At 53.0% G+C, this 16,503-nt stretch overlaps 1 protein-coding gene across 4 annotated transcripts in view; it reads left to right on the forward strand.

The window, feature by feature from the left end:
* The window catches only part of LOC144136615 (uncharacterized), a 107,879-nt gene that overhangs the window by 54,434 nt on the left and 36,942 nt on the right, over window positions 1-16,503 (forward strand). The window contains exon 1 of one of the 4 annotated variants that reach the window (XM_077669099.1): window positions 11,676-11,810. The exons of the other annotated variants lie outside the window; for them this stretch is intronic. The gene's annotated coding sequence lies outside the window, so the exon portion shown is untranslated. Of the gene's footprint in view, window positions 1-11,675; window positions 11,811-16,503 lie in introns of those variants that run through there. 4 annotated transcript variants of the gene reach the window in all.

Raw genomic sequence — 16,503 nt, forward strand, 5'->3', positions numbered from 1 at the left:
TCCTACCCGCCGCGGTGGCTCAGTGGTTAGGGCGCTCGACTACTGATCCGGAGTTCCCGGGTTCGAACCCGACCGCGGCGGCTGCGTTTTTATGGAGGAAAAACGCTAAGGCGCCCGTGTGCTGTGCGATGTCAGTGCACGTTAAAGATCCCCAGGTGGTCGAAATTATTCCGGAGCCCTCCACTACGGCACCTCATTGTTCCTCTCTTCTTTCACTCCCTCCTTTATCCCTTCCCTTACGGCGCGGTTCAGGTGTCCAACGATACATGAGACAGATACTGCGCCATTTCTTTTCCCCCAAAAGCCAATTATTATTATTATTATTGGGCTCTTTCAACGACCGTTGCGAGCTGATGCTGAACAGACGGATGCGATGGTAGTCACCTTCGTGGCTCATTCACCCACAGCGGGAGTGTCCTGTCCGTGGTTTAAAAGCGGGCGTCGATGCGCTACCTCCTGTGAGCCTGTACCGCACTGCGACCAACCAGGATCCGGCAACTAGCGTTGGAGGTCTGACGCCCAGTGCCTCACGATGCGTAACACAGGAACCTTATCATTGCTCTGTACTTGATTCATTCGACTAAGCTGCTTCCCTTTCGTACGTTTCATTTATTCACTAGCTGGTCGTCAACGCTACACGTGCTAGAGTCCCAAAAAGTCATTTCATACGACGTCCTCCCATTTATGTTTTGCACGCGCGCTTGGTGTTCTCACGCGCACGTTTCATCCGTGCGAAGATGCCTTCGTCGCATTTCTCCCGTTTGTCCACTGACTACGAATTTCCGCCTGCGACACCGAACGCCCATGTCATCGTGCCGCGAAACCTGCGCGCTTGCGTAACTACCGCGGAACGAAATCGCCTCAGCCTTTATTTGAGGGGCGTATTTCTCTCTTCCTGTTCATCTGCTCCGAGAACTGCATGCCGTCTTCTTCGCGGGTTTTCATTCTCCCTTCCCTCCTAGTCTTGTAACGCTTCTTCTGGTGTTTCTATTCCTTCCTTCACGTGGGACTCTCGTTGCCTCCGCTTTTTCACGCGCGCTTCGCGCAGTCGCGCTGTCGCACAGGCGCGCGCAGCTGTCGTCGCGCTCGGCGTCTCGAGTGCGCGAGATTCGCGTTTCCTTCCCCTTGGTTCCCGCGACCGAGTTCCGCGAAACGCGGCGTTCCTTGGCTGCTGCTTTCGCCAGCCGGCCGCCGTGCGCCCTCGCCGATTTCCGCCGGAGCATTGCGGCGCTTCTCCTCCCAGCTGTCAGGGGATGTCTCTCTGCTTTCTGGCTTGTTTTGCATTTCTTCCCAGTAAAGGTCGCACTTTTAAATATAGCGGCGAAGCTGTGGCCGCGAAATTGGCGCGTCATGAGACGGGATTGCGGGATCCGCAGTTGACTTTCTCTTCGCCTGTACCATCGTGAGCGTTGGTTGGCATTGCATGGCTTGACGTTGCGTACGAGGAGCTTTTTATAAGGTAGAGGAGTCGCGGTATCTGTCTCTCCCTGAGCGAGCACTTGGCCGTGATGGAAGAGTCGCTGCTGCCTTTTTAGAAACAAGTCTGCTGGCGGGAGAAAATTTTCGTCGCGAAGCTGAGGAGCTTAGCTCTCTGTTTCCTTACGTGTGTAACTTAAGCCACGGTCCTTTTTACAGGAATGAACTTTGTTTAGCTCTCAAAGTGAACAGGAGCACCGCAGGCTCGCTGGCGCTTGTAAGTGCGTGACGCGTGTTAGGAGTGGATAGAGAACGGAGCTTAGTAGATTTGTCTTCCCTTATTTTGTTTTGGCAGCGCCCCCATTGCTGGTGAGCCCACGTTAAGCGAATGAACGTTGTGTCAAGGAAGTAATGGTATACGCGGGAGTGTCATGACTCGTCACGTCTCGGGTCTCTTGTCTATATTGCAGCTTTTCCCGCGCCGCATTTTCTTTCTTTTATTTAGTAAACACGCGCTTTCCCTAGCTATTTTGACGCACCTCTGTCCCTCACTGAAAGGCGCAAGTGTGAACAGGAAGCGACGCACGTATGCAGGACACGCAGACCCACATATATGATAGTAGTGTGAGGTGGACAAGCCGCAGAAACAAGAGCTTGGGAGAGAGGGCAAACAATGGTTTTGCTCCTAACTTGGCTTTGTCTTGTGTGCGCCAAATTTTTCCTTGGAATGCGTGAATACTAGCTAGCCCGACACCAATGTACGTATCTCGCTGGTCACAGACACGCTTGTTAACCAGCGAGTCTTTTCTGCGTATTTTCCCCGTCTTTCGGAGTTTTTTTCCTTACACACGGGTAGAAAGCGCGACTGTACGCACTCTTGTGTTTTCTTTTTTTTATCCTAAAGAGGCATGTACGATGCTTCGAGCACGTGACGTCGTGCTCACTGTACTCATGAAGTCTCCGCCGCGGCAATGGCCGCGCTGGGCTCAAACAGCTTTCGCCGTGGGGACCTATAACCTCCTTGACCAGATGTGTCGCTGCGTTAATAAAAAAAATAAATTCACAGGGACACCAATTCCAATATGCGTTGCCAATGCGATGGAATTAGCAGGTGTTGATGCCTTACCGGAAGTTACGTCACTTCCGGTCTGGTGACGTCACTTCTATCCGGCCAATAGGCGTATTTCATGACCGTCGATGCATTTTGGCCCCATGGGGCTTCTGTGCTATCGCACTAATAATACGCGACAAGCGTTCTGAGAACCCTACTAAGCTGCATTTGTGCTTGAGGTCGGAGGCATCTGCTCAGCGCCGGAGACCGAAATCCGATGCGAGGCCAAATCCATTCCCTAATTAGCGCCGTTCTGCAATCAAGATGCGCCCGTAATTAACGCGCGCAGTTTGCCTACCAGAGAAGAGCTCCGCGCGATGCGAGTCGCGATGGCCCAGTCCCCTCGTTTTCGCTCGGAGCGCGAAAAAAGACGCGTTTAGCTTTCTCCGCTAAAAGGAGAGCCGACGAATGCTCTCTGTGCCTTTCTTTATTAATGGTTTCTCGCAATCTTCACGTTTCGGAAGTGGCGCCGGTGCTCCTGTTTTCTGTGAACTTCACGCTCACCTCGACGCACCGAGCTCTGTGTTGGCCTCCGACCAAGACGGCGTGCGCCGGGACCGATGCGTGCTGTGCCGCAAGCAGCGGGCGAGAGCCGCGGTGGGAGAGAGGCTGCGGCGACAGTGTATGTAGTGTACGTGTGCCCGACACTGCAGTGCTAGGCGGTGCCCTTCCTGGCATGTGTGGTGCCGCCGCAGACGCCAGGCGCGGCGTCTCTCTAACGGGCCCCGGAATAGAAACAGTCTGGAAGATCTCTCCGCGGAGCCGACTGCGTGCTTCCGCTGACTCACGACGTGCTTCTCTCTCTCTCTAGTTGCGTTCAGAGTAGGCGAAACTGATCGCGCGGAATGGCGGGCCTGTTTTCTGCGCGCCTGTGTTTGTGTGGTCTGGGTGCGCGGACAACGCAAAAGCAGAGGTCGCCTTCCGTCCACAAGCCTCGTGTGTGGCGTCTCTTGTTGGTCGTGCTTCGTGGAGGGTCCCATCAGGCGTGCTTATGAATGAATGAATGGATGAATGGATGAATGAATGAATGAATGAATGAATGAGATAGTGAGTGAGCGGAAATTTGTTTCCATTTTTTGAACGACCGCTGTACAGCCGGAGTGCGCTTAATTTTTTTAACCAACTAGCCCAACTCGACGCCTTATTATGCGTTGTTTCCATATTTTTGCATGATAATGAGGGGGCGGTCGATGGAAGCGGCACTTCGCAGCTTGTCGCAAAAGTTTTTATTATGTATACAGAGAAGCCAAACCCAGGCTCCTTCGAATGTTGCGAAGACGTGCGGAACTGTTGCGCCGACACTTACCCACGTGCGAGCGGCAGTCCAGCGATCCATACAGCGCCTTTATTTAGAACGTCGCTTCTCTATCGCTTGAATCATTCAGAGAAATAGCGGGCCGTCAAACCGCACGCTCAGAACCGAAACAGTGTTTTGGATTTCAATTCATGGTCGCCTCAGCGCTTTCTCTCTTTTTCGCGTTCGCGGCAAATGAATGGCCTTACGTTTCACTTTTCCTTATCCTGTTGGCTGCGCCAGTGAGTTCTAGCTGCAGAAACGTCGCATATTTTTTGATGCTGCATCTGAGGGAGAAGGAGCATGCGCAGACCAGTCGCTATGGCGCCTACATCACAAAGCGCGGGATGTTCGAAGATTTGTTAAATTCTGTCTTATACTGGTTCAAAAAAAAAATTTGCTTTCACTTTGTAACTTGCGTACTGATATTTATCACTGCTTTTTATTTCTGCAGTCGTAAGTAAAAATAGGAAAGCTAAGTTCGCGAGATTAAAAGTTAAGCCTTCAACTTTTAGGCCGAAATTGCGCCGCGAGCGGGTAATAACGCAATCCAGCTGCGGCCAGTGCCTATTTTAAAACTGCTTTGCACCGACGCACCGCAAGGGCGCAATGCAAACAGGAACCCCTAAATTTGGGACCCCCGTTCCCAAACTGTGTTATGCGCTGACGCGAAGGGGAACCTTCTTGTAATCAAATATGCAATCTAGTGACAAGGAAAAGGAAACTAAAATAAAAAAAGAAAATGAAACCAGATGTGCACTACGCTGAAGTACTTTTTTTTAATTGCTCCCGGCTCTAAAAGGCAATGTCGCATGAGGTCATCGTTGTGGCTGGGGTACTCCTACGCTTGCTGGTTGTCACAGAATGAGCTGCACCTATTTCACAGTCGGTACTGCGCCTCTGCCAACCCATGGAAGATAAACGGAGTAAACAAGCACGACTGATGCTGGAGTGGAAAAATTATGCCTGACCGTGTGACGCATGAACATTTCGTGGGGACCGACGAACGTTTGTTGTATACCGTTGTTCCTTAGGGAAAGCGTCTAAAGTAAACGCGTTTGATTCGCTTTGCCGTGCACCTATTTGGTACGGTCATTGGCTGTACGTCTCGTCACGCTGCACTGAACTAGCGAAACGGAGTGCGTTTTCATTTGTTGTTTCCCTGGCTGCGCGCGCAGCGATGGGTGCGTGCTGTCGCGACGCTGTTCGCTTACTACACGGCGGCGAGGGCGAAGCGGGTGTGTTTCCAGCACGGTGTGGTTTCGAGGGACGCTGTGGGGCGGTGGCGTGGGGTCGCGTGTTTTTCAACACTGGCAGCCTGGCCGGAGTCGCCTGGCGATTTTTGTTACTTCAATTTCTGAACAGCAACCGCGTTGATGTATCCGTGACGGAGGAAGAGGTCGGAGAAACTTGGCTCTGGAAGCTGTTGGCACGCCGTTCGCACGCGACGGCCTAGACGCCTGTCAACTGGAACCTGTCTTCTCCGTTTTCTTTAGGTTAGGTTGGTTGAAGCTTTTTGAGGAGCGGGGACGTCGTCCAGGTCAGGGCGTTACTTCACGTTTCACTTAGGCAACGTCGGTGCAGCCTTACCCGCAAATTCACGGACGTTGACACATTGACGCGTTCGCGACTTTCACAATGACGGAATGCCGCAATGAACACCGAGATTTTCGCATGGGCTCTCCCGAGTACTGTCAGTTGACTGCTTCTCCGCACGACCTAATGCCATGACGGGCGTCATCGCATGTCGATATAGTCTGACTGTTACTGAGGTTGCAGGAGCAGGTATGTTTGCGTGGCTCGATGTCTCAATTTACAGCCCCAATGGATTCAGGGACGCATTGCTTTCTAGGGACTCGCGTATTTCGACAGAGTACGGTCAAGCTTTGTTTATGTTGGCTTACTGGCAGCGACGAAGGGTAGAGGGCGGTGCAGTGTGACACGTGACCCTCCCTCCACCTCCCAGCACCCACGTCACCGGGCCAGGCAGGCTCTTTTCGTCGCGCCAGGAATAAAATGCCACATGGTTGCGTGCTCGGCACTTTTGAGGCTTTGGACGGGTGACCGCTTTGTCCTAACACTTGGCCTTTACGGCTTCGGAGGCTGGCGTATGCGCTGTCGCGCCTTGTTGGTCAACACATGAGGAGAACGAACCAGAGCCGACGGGGGTCGAATGGGCGGTCCCGTCGTCGCGCGGATTTGATTTGGCCCTGTCGTGACGGGCGGTTTCCTTCGGTCGCGCGACGTTTATAACAGGTCTCGGCTGCCGCTCGCGCTCGGGTTGCCGAGCTCGGGAATCACTGCGGGAAGGGCTCCTCTATACTTAACGCGCCTGCGCGCGGCTATTTTGATCGCGGCCGCGCGCGTTGACGGCGGCGCGTGTTCGCTCTGCGGCGCCGGACTCGGACTAGCTGTCTGAAGGCTCCGTGAACCCCCCTTATCCCTCATCATCTGAAGGCAACGCGGTCATCAGGACTGTCATCTATCTCAACCACGATCGAGAGCGCGCGCTGTGTACGGCGGCCCTCGATTGATGAGGCGTTTTCCTCGGGCCGCACAAGCACGCATGGCGGTAGAAACAATCGTGCCTGCCAGCCTGCCTACCTGCATGGAGGTAGCACGACTGTCCGTGCAGCGTGCGGCCACTGGCGCTTGTTGCGAGCGCCACCCCCGTCATTTCCACCCATTTCCTCTTGCTTTATTATCGACGGCGCGGTGAGCGTCTTCGGCGTGCCTGGAACTAACTGGCGCTGCAGGGCGTAGCAATGGAGGATACCGTTTCCAGCGTCGTCTCGGTGGACGGCTTCAATTTGCGCATTATACGCGTTACTTGCGTTTGGCTGGAGGGCGTGTGCGTGTGTGGCCCGTCCAGTAGGCTCGTTCAGCCTATCAGCGGACTCCATGAGCACGTATAGTCGGGGCTGTGTTGCATTAACGATAGCTCACATGTGTGGGCTCACGTTTTACGCATTGTCGGTCGCCAAGATTACAGTGCTTTCCTGTTCGAGACGCGAACGCGAGTAAGACGGGTGAGTCGGGACTGTTGAGGTTTCGTGTAGCTGCAGCTTCTGAGGCTACTTCTGCGACGAAGGGAGAGGATATGTTTGGGGAGACAGAGAGAGAGAGACAGAGGAGAATAGCGGATAGTGAAAAGTCGCTAAAGTTAATTGGAAGAGCACTTCGGTTGGCTACCCTGCACAGCAGAAGGAAAGTGAGTCAGTGAGCTGGATGTCTTTATTAATGGTGTCTTCGACTGGTCGCTTTAGATCGCTCTAGAGCGCTCTGAGAGGCGACCGCATATTCGGCTGGTCGAAACCGGCCGCTCTGACTACATTCGGCTGGTTCTTTCTGAGCGCTCGCCTCCAGCTCAGAGCGCTCTGACGCGCTCCGAGAAAAAAGTCGGAGCGGCTCCGAGATGAGTCCACGTGACAGAGCCACTTCCGCCATTTCGCGAAAGCGGTGCGAGTCCTCGGCGTCCCCTGCGCGTAGACAGAAGCAAGTGTAGGCTTTTCACGCAGTAGTAGCGTCCTTGCTGTGTTGTGTTTTGCGGGTGCCGCGCTGTGTCAGACAAAATGTCCAAGAGAGGCCGGATAACTACACTAGGAACGCGGTCTGTGTTGCTGTCGCATGACAACAGCGATTCCATCAGCAGCTCAGACGACGACGACAGTGCTCTCCACAAGGCGATGTTCGAAAAATGAGCGTCCTGTGGGACGGAAAGCCGGGGTAGCGATCGATACAGGCTATGCGGCCGCGTGCGGCTAAAGGTAATCAAGGGACCTTACGTGCGCCTACTGTTGACATCAGCAGCGGTGCCGCGTAGTGGTTCCGGAAGTTACGTCCTCTTTCTGCCTCCTGCGTTTCCGCTCTAAAAACTCGTTGACCATTCGGCTTGATTAGTCTCGCTATGCGCTCGGAGCGAGAGCGGCTCCCACTCTGCCAGATCCTAACCGGATCGCGGGAGCGACCAGTCGAAGACACCATAAGAGAAAGGAACTCTTCGCTCAGATTTTGAGTATGGGTAGGCGGTTAGCATGTGTACGCAAATAACCACTTAACGAAATCACTTGAAACAGCCTACCGGTAATAACGTTCCTTTAATCTGCGGTGTGCGCAAATGCATGCTGTCAGCGCGTCTTCAGGCCGGCGTTAGTGTATGCAGCTGTTTGGTCTCCTCCTTCCTTCTCGAGTGCTCGACTTCACTCGGCCTCGGCAAATGAGCAACGGGCCTTGACGGAACGAGCTCTCTTTTTCAGTGGGCTTTCGTACTGGCCTCGAATAAAGTTTTTTTCTGATAACATGGCGTTTTTTTTTTTCAAGATGTTTCTCAGAAAATGGAAGGGGGAAAACGCTACATTACCTGGGAGTATTATGCTTTCTCCATCTTGCTCTACGCGAGCGCCCCGCCTCGTTTAATCCGTTTCGTTCTCGACAGGCATTCAGGCCGGTTCTTTGTGCCGCGAGGTATGCCCTGCGCGATGTCAAATGAAGCGCGCTGCCGCGCCCCGGCTCTTCTATATCGCTCCTCCCGTGCCTCGCGTTACAAGAGGAGCCTTCTCCGAGGAAGCGTGCTCTTCGCGGGACGGCCAGAAGAGATGCGTGTCATTCTGAGCGCGTCTGGCAGCATTCCACTTCGTGCGTGGGCCTTTATCCTCGGCGCCGCCCTCGTGTCATAACAGCCGGGCGTGCACAAAGCGCGTATCAACGAACGTGCACCTGGAAAACAAAGTCGCCGCCTGTATGTGCGTCTGTGTGTGCTACTCCCCAGACCCGTGTGTCTGTAGTTTTTCTTGCGACCATCTCCGTACCGTCGTCGTCTGTTTCTTGCGGGACTGTCACGATGAGGGAACGCAGGCCCGCAAATACCGACCAACTCGCCATCTGTCTCTGCTATGGGATCTCGCGTTCTCTCTCTCTCTCTTGCGTTCTTGCAGCTAATTTTCTTCTTCTCTCTTTCAGCGATCGCGGAGTGCATGCGCTCCGTTTCGTTAAAACCGTGCAGTGCTGTGAAAGCTGGATCTGTAACGTCGGCCAATCACGAGCCGTTTTTGCAGACGGAACAGCTGCGCCCGCTTCGCTCTCCGATTGGCTGGGCCAGCGCAAGAGCCGCTGCGCTATAGCAACGGTGCGCGGTTTTTGGCGAGACAGATTGCAGCATATCCTGCTGTTGTTCTTGGAGCATCTTCGTATTTACTTCATCACACACACTCCCTCTCTTCGTCCCGGCTATGACGTCACACGTTCAGCGCCGACTATCGAGCGTCGGGGGGCAACCGTCTGCGCAGGCGAGAGCAGCTGCGCTTTCTGCCAGCTGGCTGCCTATGGCGGGTGCAGCGGATTTTCGCGAAGAGCGGGCGGCGGCCAGGCCGGCCGTTGGTTCGTTTCGCGCTCTGTTTACCGCGCGCAGGTTGTCCGATGGCCTCAGCCTCCGTGGCCCGAGCGAATGGCGCAACGCCAAAGGTCCGCCGACATCTTGGCCAGCGGCAGGCGTCTTTGATCCGTTTCGAAAAGTGTTTACCTTCGTTCTCTACCCACTTGCGTTCTTTCATTGTGAGCATCGGGGTCTTCCGGCTCGTACCGCGTGATATGAGGCGTGGGCGTACTTTGGTTGGGCATTTTGGCCGAACACACTTTGCAGAGTTCTGCTGGCGTTCTGTTCGCTACCTCATGCAGGTTTCACGGAACCAACCGCGTACTGTGGCATCGTCGTTAAACACACAGAAAAACAAACAAAAAATAAGAATACTGCTAATAACATACGGCGCGCTAAGAAGCCTTGGTGGGCTTATGGCGGTCGGCCACGACGTAGGTGTCCGCGTATACACCCGGCTGTTGTGCACTTCAGTGTTTCTCGGAACGATACTGTCTTTCGTCGATTTATATTCCTGTCTGGCAGTAAAGCGACAGTATTCGCGCACACTTTTCAAGTGTTAGGAACCAGCTGACATCGTTCGCGTTGCCTTGTTTCGACCGAGCTGAGCGTATACACCTTGCGGTGCGTTTGGTCTCACGATCCTCCGTAGCTACTCATACCGCTCGCAGGTTTCGGAGCTGTCTCCAGCTCGTATTACTCATCCTTGCAGCCAGCGGACCATCCGTCCACAGGGCGCAAGTGCACGCAGTGTTGACACGGGCGTCCTAAGCAGTGCATTGCCCTTGCTGTTCGTGGTCTCAGGCCGTCGTCTCGATCAAGCCAGGGAAAAGGCACCTTGACGACGGGGTAAACGCTCTCAATTAAGCTGCTTCCACTTCTTCGCCTCTCTCCTTCATTTTTGTGTTTACTGTTTTTCGTCAGTTTTCTCCGGGCGCTGTGCGCGGGGGGCGCCTTGGGTCGCGCTCTGGGCGGCCCGAGGGGTGAAAAGCAAACACCTCTGCTCCGCACCAGCGCCTCCGTCTCGTTCGCACACTTCCTCGAAGACCGGCCGCTCTTTGACCGCGGTGGCCAGGCGCGGTTGAAGCGTTTACGCGCCACCATCGAGGAAGCACGCGAACACGCTACAAGCGGGCACGCACAAAAAATGATGAAGACGCGAGAGAGAGATAGAAAGGTGAACCCGCTTGTCTCTCTGCTTGACGACGACGTCGCTGGTTTTCTTGTGTGCTTTATTTTTTCCCCAAAAGCCAAGGCAGGCCTCGGTGCTTCGGCAGCGGTGCGGGTCGATCGCCGAGGTCGATCGGGCACAGCGCCGTGCTGGGGCGACGGGCTCCTTCAGGTGTTGAATAGCGTAATATGTAAGCCTGTAGATTTAGAATCACCTCTGGAACGGCCACGACCTAATATCGATCATGGCAGCGAGTATTTGCGGATTTGTGCAAGTGCTCGCGTTTATTATGCCTGCATTCACCGCCACTGTTGGCGCTCCTGCGGGGTACGCATAGGTGCAGCGGGACTTTCTTGGGTTGTTCTCATCAAATTTTTCTTTATTTAAAAATTTCCTCAGCTCTTTGACCGACGGGCCGTTTGTTTACGGTCGCTCTCTATGTTTATTGCCCTAGTTGTGTTAGCTGTTGTGTTCGCTGAGAGTGCGCTGCAGCTGTGGGCAGAAATGTCCTATGCCCGCAGTGTAAAGTCCGGAGCTCAAGATGGCGGAGCGCCGACAGAGCACTTCTTGGAACTATCCGCGAAGCTTGACTGCTGATTCGTTTGTCCAGGCAGGCGCCCTTGCAGCTTTCTCTAGACAATTGCGGGCCCCCTCCGGAAGAGCTCGTGCACAATGGGTCTGCCTTGCTGAGCTGCCAGCGTTTTGCATCGCTAAAATCGCTCAAGCATCAGCTCTCTAGAGGTCCTTAGGTTGATGCGTGATGGCCAGTATCTGCACTTTGTTTGCACTGTGACGTCCTGTCGAAGCAGAGCCTCTTGAACAGTTCGCAGGCTGAGCTGTTCACAGACTCGACCACTTCACCCGATACGAACGCCTTTCAGGAAGGGACGCCGGAGATAACGCGAAGCGGAGTCGAGGTGGCCGCGTTATATATTTTCTTTTTTGTGTGTGTGTGTAGCCGAAGTTGGCTCCAACAGAAAAGATTTTCGGGGAACGAACCTTTCATTGCGCGTAATCTCTTGCTCGAATCTGTATTGTTGCGGCTGTATTGTCGCTCTCAGCTGTGGAACAGATTGCTGCGACCGCGGAGCAGGCTGAGATACACACACGTTCGACAAAGGCGAGGCTTTGTGGGCGCCGCGTTTCGGGCGACGCGATTCTCGTTGCCAGCCTCTTATCTCTGTTCCTCCTCCGGACATGGCTCTTATGGCACGAAGGTGCGAGCTAGAACGACGCCCGTACTGTAGCCTCGCATTCTCTACGTCAGCGCCCGTTAGGCACCGTGCATCTTTTGGGTTTCTTGACTCGAGTTCCAGTTTCAGGCTGACGTTCAAGTTTAAAAGGGTCACGGGCGTGCTGTGTACAGCGGACGCTTTGGAACTGCCAAGCGTTATTTTCGGAGCTCGAAAGGGGATCGTGATTTGTGGACAGCCCGTCATCGCCTAGAGTATGTAATCTTTGATCTTATTACTTGTGTGCTTACTTGTGTGCTACATTCGAAGCCCTGCATCATACTGTTCCATCGCTGGCTGTGCTTCTTTCGGCATTAGCGGTTTCTTTACTTTGTTGAGTCGTGGCCGTGGGCTGGTGAAGAAGACGTTGCTTTGAGCGCGTATGAATGGATTTTGAGTTCGGACATTGGAGCGCTCCTTTATCAGACATTGCCTGCTTTGGATACTTCGCGCATCGACGCGTTCTTACCTCACTTATCTGATATTGGAGCGGCCTCTAATCTGTTTGGAACAGCAGCAAAAAGAATGAAGGAAGAGGACAGAACAGTCGGCGAAAAGAGGCTATACGACACACACATGCATACCAACGAAGTACAGGCGGTCTCACTTCCGTGTTTTGCTGTTCTCAATCCACCCCAAACTACTCTTCCAAGAGCTGAAACGCCAACTAACCTTGTTTGCGTGTTAATGTTCCCGGATGCTCCTAAATGTACTGTTGCCCACCGGATGTGCCCGTCAACTATAGGGGACAGCTTTCAGTGGCATGCACTGTGGAAGCTACGAGCGCGCGCCTCCAGCTCGCATGTGTCTTTGGCTTGTGCGTGCGCGCGTACGAACAGCGCGCTTGTGGAAGCCGGCGTCTCTGGCTGCTCGTAGCTTTCACTGCACAGCCACAGAAAGCTGTGGCCGAGTGTAGCCGCGACTGAAGTGGCTGCCGCTTTTTGTTTTTTGCAAAGGCAACACTGGGTCGGAAAAAAAAAAACCCCGCTAACTAGGACAGAACAAGTGATAGCCCAGCTGAAAAAGTCCATTGGTTCCATTTGGAATTTCAACTGGTATTAAGTGGAACAAATTGGATTTGCTGGGTTCCATGTGGCAGCAGCTTGTCCAACTGGTCTTGCGAAGTGGTATTAACTGGAACCAATTGGAGCTACTGGGTTCTAATTGGCAGCAGCTTGTCCTGCTGGTTTTGCAAACTGATGTTAACTGGAACCATTTGGAGTCACTGGGTCCCAATTGGCTGCAGCTTGCCCAACTTGATAAATCCAATTGGTTCTTGAGATTCCAGTTGGACATTCCAATGGGTTACAGAGGTTTCAGGGGTCGGTGTCCTAGTAAAAAAATTGCTGGCCAAATAGACCTTTCGATCATAAAATTCACAGTTGTGTTCTTTCAAGCTATTTGAAGCTCCAACTCCACATGGAATGCCTTGAGCATGCAAAAAAAAAAAAAGACAGCCATTTGGAAGGTTTGATATGATGTTCCAGTTGGGTCCTAATTCACAGCTACATATTGCTCATTATTGACATACAAGTGAACTAAAGAGGTTTTTGTTAAACAGGTATTAGCAGCTCTAGCTGCTAATATTTAATATAGAATAGTATATACTACATCTAATATAGTAGATTTAGCTGCACCACCACCAGCGCGGGCGTGAGTAAATGAAATAATTTCGCTCAACGGACAAACGTCACTGGCTCCAGCAATACGGTCTCATTAATGATGTATATAAGAAGAAGCAAGAGTGTGTTTTGTGGATATGTACTGAGCTTATGTGCCTTGTGTGCGATGCTTTTGTGATGGTTTGTTCGTCTTCACTTCCATAACGGTGCGCAATTCTCGTAATTTACATTTCGCTCTAAACTGTTGGCACAAGGCAGAAGAATGTCACCGAGTGGTCCTGGGAGAAAATCTAATTGGTCCCAGCTAGAACCGATTGATTTTTGACGCCACTACCAGTTGGAACGTCCAATTGGTGTCCGAAAACCTAACTGGTCCCAATTGGAAAAATTCCACTTGGAACCAATTGACTTCTTCAGCTGGGAGCTGCAACGGTTTATTTCGAAGCATTTCTTTTTCTCGCGAATTCTATGTTTAGGTCACTGTCATCTTTTTTTTTTTTCTGTCAACGGAGGAAATAAAGACGGTTCTCAAACACTGATCACCGTAGATTGCGGTGGTGGAAAACGCGCGATTTCGAGACGTACGAACGTGGATTGAGCAACTTTTGCATCCAGCCGTGTCACGTGCATGCAAGCAGCTCTGCGTGCCGATATACGTATGTACCCAATGTTCAACGGTGCGCGAGGCACTCGGTGGCAGTTGTGCCTCTACAAACGGTTGGCCGTTTTTTTTTTTTTCACCTTCTTTCGTTTCGCGCTCTTAGCTTGGCGGAACCGTTCTGGCGGCCTCCTTTCTTCTGTCTCTTATTTCTGGCCCATTAGAGACGTGTCTCCTTCAGAGTCCGGCGTTGCCTCTGTGTGTCCAAAATCTTCGCGAGGATCTAGCCTGGCCTGTATGGAAAACAATAACGACCACCTACTGGACGCCACCTATCGCTTCCGGCCATCTCTGCTCTGGGGGAATGACTCTCCATGAGAAGTTTCTTATGCTAAGCGTATACGCACCTTGAGTGTATGAATGCGAAGGGGGGGGGGGGGGGGGGGAGGACGTGGTGCTCGCTCGTAGCTGCGTGAAAGAGAAAACGAAAGCGCGTTCCCTGCAAGCGTGACCCCGTTGTACCGCTTGACCTGCTCCTAACGGGAGGTGACGCCGACAATACCCTTTTAGGCGGCAGGCGAAAAACAATGGGCGGACTTGCAGCTGTCGAAACGTTTTGTAGGTCTCCATTCGCGACTAGCCTGATGTGCATGCGGTCCTTGCGGTTTTGCAGTTCTGTGCCATACCCTGTCCCACTGTCCTCGTGCTCCGTATTTTTTTTTTTCGCTTTGTGTGCTGCAAGACTAGCCTGCCCGTATAATTACGCCGGCGCTGAGGATCAGCAACACGCCGCCTTGCGCGATACGGGAAAAAGGCTGCGGCCTCGCCTGGAGCTAACCACACTGCGCGCGCGTTCCCGAGAAATCGTTAATTCGCCGAAACGATCGGGTGATCGCAAGTGGTGGTGGGCGGACAATAGTTGCGCGCATTGACTATCATCTGTGCGACGAGAATTGATGGCGGCCTCGTCGGGTTTCCCGGATTCGCCCGACTGCGTCCAGCTGTTTGCGCCACGAGCCCTGCTTGCATGCGCGCGATTCTGGTTTGCCTGCTCTGTCTCCCGTTCCGTTTTTTTAAACAATTTTCTTACGTACTGCGGTGCCCCAGTGGCTGGGGCGTTCTGCTTCTGGGAAAGTACTCGCAGGTTCGACTGCAGGCTTGCGGAGACGAGTTTCGAGTAAGGCGAATTCCAAAAAAGAAAGTCCTCGTGCACTGATATTTCAGTGGGAAGCTAAAGAACTTATAGTTGGACAAAGTTAATCTGGGATTCTCCGCTGCGGATTACCCATAGCCCGTAGCGTGGATGTGTCGCGTAGAAAACGAAGACATCTGTTCTCACATTTATGTCCTCACATTCTAGTTTCGTTCTCCAGATGTGTGCGTATAGGCAAGCAGGTCAAACATTTGGGATGATAGCGTTGCCCCTTTCGTGACAGGCGACCCTCTTGCGGCGCCATCGCTGTCGAGCCAAAAACTGTCGCGCTGACCTTGTAGCTAATCAGAATGCTAACCAGAGGGTCCTCGTTTAAATACCTCTTGAATGTGTCATCCATTGTCTTTCGATCGAAATGAGCGTTGGAGTACGTAGGCTGATATAGGGGACTCTCCGGGGTAAATTACGAATGGCGAAACACGTGGCGTTGCACTCTAAACACGAATGCGCCCGTATGAGAGTAGAAAGGAAGTAAGCTGTCCTCTAACGCACGTCTTTTTATAAAAGGGAGTGCGCTAAAAGACAGCTTACTCCCTTTTTTCTCCTTTCTGCGTAGAGTGCGAAACTGCCACGTTCATCAGCTTCCCGCAGAGTGTTGACCATTTGGGCTTGAACCGTAAGTGGCAGATGGGCGGATGTGTTGGCGGAGGGGGAGCGTGCTTGCGGAGCCGAGGTGCACTGTCGGAGATGAGGTGCACTGTCGGAGATGGAGTGCGCTGTTGGAGGAAGGGTTCACTGTTTGAGGTAGAGTACACTGCCTGTCGGAGGTATATAGGGTTAACTGTCGGAGATATGGGTTACTGTCGGAAGCAGGGTTGGAGGTAGGGTTCATTGTTGGAGGTGGAGTGCACTGTCGGAGGTACTGTCGGAGGTGGGGTTCTCTATCGGAGGCAGAGTGCACTGTCGGAGGTAGGGCTCACTGCTGGAGGTAGCGTTCAGTGTAGAACGTAGCGCTCACTGCTGGAGGAAGGGTCACTGTAGAAGGAAGGGTTCACTGTAGGAGGTAGGGTTCACTGTCGGAGGCGGAGTGCACTGTTGGAGGTAGGGTTCACTGTCGGAGGTGGAGTGCACTGTCAAATGCTGTGTGCAGTGACGAACGCTGCTTGCACTGGCGGATGTGTTGTGCACTTACAGAGATTGGTTGCGCTGACGGAGACGCAAGAATAATATGTCGCTGTAACGTTTTCACGGCAGGCAGGGTGGAAAACTTCAACAATTTGTGCGTGCATGTGACTGCTAGATATCTGTTAATTCTTGGGAGGGGGTCAACAGATGACGTCGTAACAGAGCCGGCAGAGCACCGGTCATTTCTGCTTTGCTTCACGCACGCACGCACGCACGCACACACGCACGCAGACAGACCCGCACAGACAGACCCGAAGCACTTCTCAGGGCGGCATTTCTTTGTGTGCTCCTCGTCTCCGCAAGGCTTTGTGCCCGCATAACGGCGAGTTTCAGCACCGCCTGTAAAGTTG

This window comes from Amblyomma americanum, chromosome 6, assembly GCF_052857255.1.
Source record: "Amblyomma americanum isolate KBUSLIRL-KWMA chromosome 6, ASM5285725v1, whole genome shotgun sequence".
Classification (NCBI taxonomy): domain Eukaryota; kingdom Metazoa; phylum Arthropoda; class Arachnida; order Ixodida; family Ixodidae; genus Amblyomma; species Amblyomma americanum.